Genomic DNA, 6,000 nt, shown 5'->3' with positions numbered 1-6,000 from the left:
GCTCTGTCTGTCTTGTATCAATTAGATGGGATTTGGGCTTGACACGAGGGCCTTGCAGGCAAGGTCTGGGGCATGGTTAAAATGGAGATATTTATATGCACTATGTACTCTACAGACATAAATACGATTCAGTCCCTGACCCAAAGATCTTATAGTCTAAGGATGATTAAGTTTATGCATGTCCAGGGCCGGCTCTAGGTTTTTTGCTGCCCCAAGCAAAAAAAAATTTTGGCTGCCCCCCACCCCAGCCCTGGTCTCCCCCTCCTCCCCCCCCCCCCACTCCCCTGCTGCCCCAGCCCTGGGTTCTCACCACCACCACCACCCACACCCCCTGCCACCCAAGCACTGGGCTCCCTCCTTTCCCCCCTACCAGTGCCCTCCCCCCATCACCCTGCAGCCCCAGCCCTGGGCTCTCATCCCAACCTGCACCCTCCTGCTGTCCCAGCCCTGGGTCACTGGTAACTCGCTCCCAGGGTGGGTCATTCAGCAGGAATTTTGGATGTGCACAGAACACAGACAGGTTTGGTTCCCACATGGTTACAGAACTGCAGTAAAGTAGAACAATTTTCAGCTTGTGTGATTGGAGGATATCTGGATGCATATTATAAGGCTGTCCTACATAAATGAGGAAAAGTTGAGGTGCCTGCTTCCCGGCTCATTGAGCTCTGGTCCAGCGTAGTATCTGTTCTTTTGTTCCATTCTTTGTTTCTATGGGGAATTTGCCAATGCAATATCACTGTCTTCCTTTTAAACAAATAAAACTAAAAAAAAAAAAAAAAAGGCAATGGCTGTTGAAAATAGCAATTCCAGTCCTAAAAACCACTGGGAAGCATTTCTTGCTCAATTTTAACCTACTTTTTCTACAGCAAGTTACAGTGGATCAGTATATTTGATTTGGGAGAAATGAAGTAACAGCAGCCCGAACTGAGCTTGAGCACTCCTGAATTTTGAGGTGTTCAAATCTGGAAGGCAGGTGCTAGATTCCCTTTCTGAATATTAGCTATATCTGGAAAGGAAAAGTCAATTTCTGCTTCCATGGCTCAGAAGTGGAAATCCTCCTAAGTGCCTGGTACTGTATCTAAAGCTGCCCAGGTCCAGAGCCTCCCCTCCCTTACTTTTCATTTTAAATTGTAGTGGGATCTACGTACCTCCCTTGCTAGGCTTCAGATAGAGAGGGGCACTGTCCATTTAGTCCACCCAATTCCTTCTTTGGGGGCTGCAAGGTGAGTTCACACCAGTATCCCTAATCCAGTCTGGAGAAGTCTTCTGAAGGGGATATCTGGGCCAAAGCCTACTCCTTGGGCACACTTCTTCCCCATTCATAGTGCCACCCCATTTGACTCACAGCAAGCTGCAGCATGGCTCAGCTACCTCACTCCCTACCCCTCCCTTTCCTGTTGAGAGCTGCCAAGGGAATGCTGGGAAATGTAGTTCTTTCCCTGCTCCAGGGCTGACTCTATAGGCAGGGAGCTAGGCAAGGAACTACAGCTCCCAGAGTCCTGTGGGCTCTCAGCTCCCATGCTGGATCCCCAACTGCTCCCTGGCTCCGCTTCTGAAGGGTTGTGAGAGGGGAGAAAGTGAGTGTAAAAAAAAAGGATGGCCCGAATGCCGTCCCCTGCAAATGTGCCGCCCCAAGCACCTGCTTGTTTTGCTGGTGCCTAGAGCCAGCCCTGTGCAAGTCAGTAGTCCCACTACACATGGGGCCTAATGAAGACAGGACAGAACAAGGAAAGACAAGCTAAGAGTAAGGCACAGAGGTTACTCATACAAGCCCATGGACTAGATCCTATGCTGTACCCCAGCTGTTTTGGAGCTCTGGAACAAAGTAACCTCATTCTCTCCCCTGAAAGAAGCACCTCCTTGATCTGCTTCTAAAAATTCCTGCTGGGATTTAACAGACAATAAAAAGCCGTTCTCTGGTTGGATAAGGACTCCACTAGGAATACCAATAGGAGAGGTGTTGTGGGGCTGCAGTCCCTCCAGGGCACATCAAAGACCTGTACTCCCCATCACAAGGTGGGAAAATAAAGTTTTGTGTATCCCCATGAGAAGAAAGTGATTGCACATCATCATAAGAATGGCTTAGCCTCCAAGAACAGAAAAATGCAGTCTCTGGTGAGAGAAGAAAGGTCAAAGATCTGTCAACTTAAACAGGCACAAAATGATCTACTGGGTGACATTTCTTTTTCCTTTTCCTCATGGCCATGTGGCTCTTTTCTCATTCTCAATGAGTGTCACGGTCTGACATCTACCCCCCACAAATCAAAAGCTGCATTAATAAATATAGTTTCAGCTGGCTACTTCTATGCATGTGGTGACAACGCAGGAAAGGAAACAGAACGCCAGGTCTGTGGTAGCCGAAAAGCCCCTCTACCTCCAGGAACTTTTCCTGGGGCTTTTATTCTTTACAGTTCCCTGCTTACAACGCTTCTCATTGGTACAAATCTTGCGCATAGAAAAGCCAGGCAGTATACATGCACATAAGATAACGAACCCATCTCTTGAGCGCGTGAACACCAGCTGCGAGGGTACAATCAAATCAGCCAAATAAGTTTCCCAAACACAAACGCTGGATTGAAGGTCACTCCTGCCTCGTAGCCATGGGAGCAGTTTGCCGCGCCTGTGGGCTGGCGATTCGGGAGCTATGCGTCCCTACATCTGCACATAAAAATCATTAATAATGGTAAATGGGTTACATCTCAGTTACTTTGTCGTTACAGGTTCGTTAGATGTATCCAGAACGGAAATGGCTGCACAGTTCTGCTACTTTAAGAGTGACAAGAACTACAAGGGTAGTGGTTTTTAACCCTTGAGAATTAGCGTTACACTGGGGAATGCGGAGGACTTCTAAGGCAGGCAAAATACCTCCATGGGCACCGGCAGGGAGAGCTATGGTCAGGAGCAACTCCTCTGCCTCCTTTTTAGAGCTGCAGAATGTACTCCTCCATTCCCAGCCTCAGGCTGCCCCAAGGGGCTGGGACTTGGACATACACCCTCCCCCACACAACCATTTGGGATTGCAATTTTCTGGTCACACAAACAGTCCATCTCCCCCAACATTCATTGGTGCAAGAGCTAGAATGTTGGCTGTCCTTGCACAAGTGCCTAAGGGAGGTTAAGCAGCTTCCTGTGTTTCTCATTCCTTGGAAATTTGCATAGAAGCTGCCCTTATGCATTGATATTTACGCTTATGGCAGCTATTTTCCTACAGTTAATTTATTGTTCTCTTAATTTTTTCTCCATAGACATCTTTTCCAGTGTTTTTGCAACTTCAAGGTGCCCTGTGTAGGTAAATGGAATTTGGGTTTGTGCCCTATTTATGTTTTGATTTTGAGTGGCACTGTATAACCAAAAAGGATCAGTCCCCGGTTCTAGGCACCTTGCGTCTTTACTGAAAGGTTCTGGGTTTTTTAATTTCTTTTCCTGTATATGTTTGACCTTAGAAAGTGTATTTACCACCTTCTTGTAAACCTGCTTAATGTAATTTATTAAAAAGTTAATGAATTTTGACAAACCACGGAGAGAGAGAGAGAGAGTTCTTTTTCCAGTGATCTCGTAAGTTTGATTGAAATTTGAAAGAAGACAAAATGTATGATCAGTTACAGTAGGGAAGGCATAAAGTCTGCAATGTTCTCTAACCCTTTGCTTTAGCTTATGCTCTTCAGCACGTAAATGTCTCTTTTCTAATGGAGACAACTGCAGAAACGCCACACCAGGGCCATCTAATTAACTAAACCTAGGCAAACTGAATGTTAATTCAGTCGACTCCTCTTAGCAGGTGGACAGCCAATTCATTCAATTAAACAGTTATTCTGATAGAGAATGACTTATAATGACAGAAAATACTGAACAGAGTAAAAATGTAGTAATAAAAATTATATTTGTTGCAGTTCATCTTTATTTGATCTTTATTTCTTATGGTTTTTTATTTAGAAAATTCTTCATGAAAAAACTGGAGTTTGGCATTTCAGATTTATTTAATCTCTTGTTAAACATCACTTAACTTGTTGTGTCTCTGGATGAATATACTCCTATTAAGCAGTTTCATTATCATTAAGTACAATTATGCTAAACTAGCACCGTGGGAGATGTCCTGCTTAAGAATGTCCTAGTTAAGTGGCATGTACAGTGCCTGTAATTCTTTGTCCCAGATCTCACATTTGCACTTGTTTAGCATTTTCCTTCCATATATTTTGAGTTGCTTGCTTGAATTTTCATCACATATGATCCTAATTACAAAGATGTGAAGGTTAAACAATAAACACACCAGAATGCAGTAATGCTGTGGGATACTACCACACCCTGCTGTGCTTATTATGCAAAAGTCCATTAATATAGGTCTAATACTTGGTGTGACTATACTATAAAATGACCCATTTGGGTATTAAATTATTCATAAATATGATCTTTAAATAAAAAATGAGTTTTTGTCCCTTTTATATTATGTATAAAGAAGACATGTTTTTTTAAAGGAGTGGGGATTGTTTCTGCTTGTATTTTGCCTTAGAAATTTAGGTCTTGCCTATTGAGTTTTTCATAGAAGACTCTATGGACAACTGGAGAACTTTTATGGTTATGATATCAAAAGTGTCAAGGTGAAATCTGAGCAGCTGAGAGAAGAAGGATTTTTTAGTCAAACTGCTATACTATTTTCTATTGTTTTTTCTGACCACCTGTTTAATACAAGAGCCTAATAAACAGTTTGCTGAAAAAATGTCTTTGTTAAAGATTCGCCACCCTCTCTTCCTTTATTTAAAGGCTGTGGGAGCTCTTATTCCAGCTCTCTAGTCCATCAGCGAAACCTTCAGCAAAATCAGGGAAGACTTGATAATCCTATCTCTAGTTATGGTACAGAACAAATAATCTTTAAATACTGTATTTCCGAATGTGCAATTGTGCATGATTTTGTTTAGAAGGCTATTTTAGGTAGCAATGTATCTCTGGAGATAAAAGCTACTATTCAGGGTGAAAGAACTATGAGATGTGTCATCATTAACAAGATACTAATTGGGTAACTTGGTGAGACTGAAAAGTCAGTTGGTCAGAAGTATCGCTCTGAACCCTTCAAGGCTCAAATGCAATGGCAAATACACAAAGGTCCCAGTCATGCCAGGTGCTGAGGACTTCCTTCCAGAGCTGATGCTCCCACTTCCAGTCAAGTGTCTATGTTGGTTGTATGCCACTGTAAGATACCCCTGCACAAGGAGGCTCCTCAGCTGGTTACTTAAGCAGCCATAACGAGGCCAAGAATCCAGCTCTATGTCTGTCTGCTCTATTCTTTGCTAACTATTTGTTTATTCTGCACCATTACAAGATTTCACTCACTGGTAAAATTTGTGCCTTATTTCTAATTTGAATTTGTCTGGCTTCAGCTTCCAGTCACTTGTTCTGGTAATACCTTTTTCCAGGAGATTAAAGAGCCCTTTATCTGGTATTTTCTCCCTGGGAAGTTACTTATACATTATAATCAATTCATGTCTCAGTCTTCTTTTTGATAAACTAAACAGATTGAGCTCTCTAAGTCTCTCACGGTGAGGCAATTTCTCCAGCTCTAGACTAATTTTTGTGTTTCATGTCTGCACCCTCTCCAGTTTTTCAACATCTGTTTAAAAATGTGGATAGCAGAACTGCACGCAGTATTCCAGTACTGGTCTCACCAATGCTCTGTACAGAGGTAAAATCATTTCCCTAGTCCTACTTCCCTATTTATACATCCAAGGATTGCTTTAGCCCTGTTTGTGACAGGATCGCACTGGGAGCTCATGTTGTTGCTATTATTTTATTTATATTATTGTAGTAGAATTGCTTATCCACTTTGACCCCTAGAACATTTACAGAATTGCTCTTTTCCATGATATAGCCCATCACCCGCCATCCGCCGCCTCTTCTGTAGGTATGGCCTGTATTCCTTGTTCCTAGCTATGTGACTTTGCATTTGGCTGTATTAAAATGTATTTTGTTTGAATGGGACAAGCTTACCAAGCAATCCTGAACACTCTG

This window comes from Malaclemys terrapin, chromosome 2 (assembly GCF_027887155.1).
Source record: "Malaclemys terrapin pileata isolate rMalTer1 chromosome 2, rMalTer1.hap1, whole genome shotgun sequence".
NCBI lineage: Eukaryota > Metazoa > Chordata > Testudines > Emydidae > Malaclemys > Malaclemys terrapin.
This window is presented reverse-complemented; position numbering follows the sequence as displayed.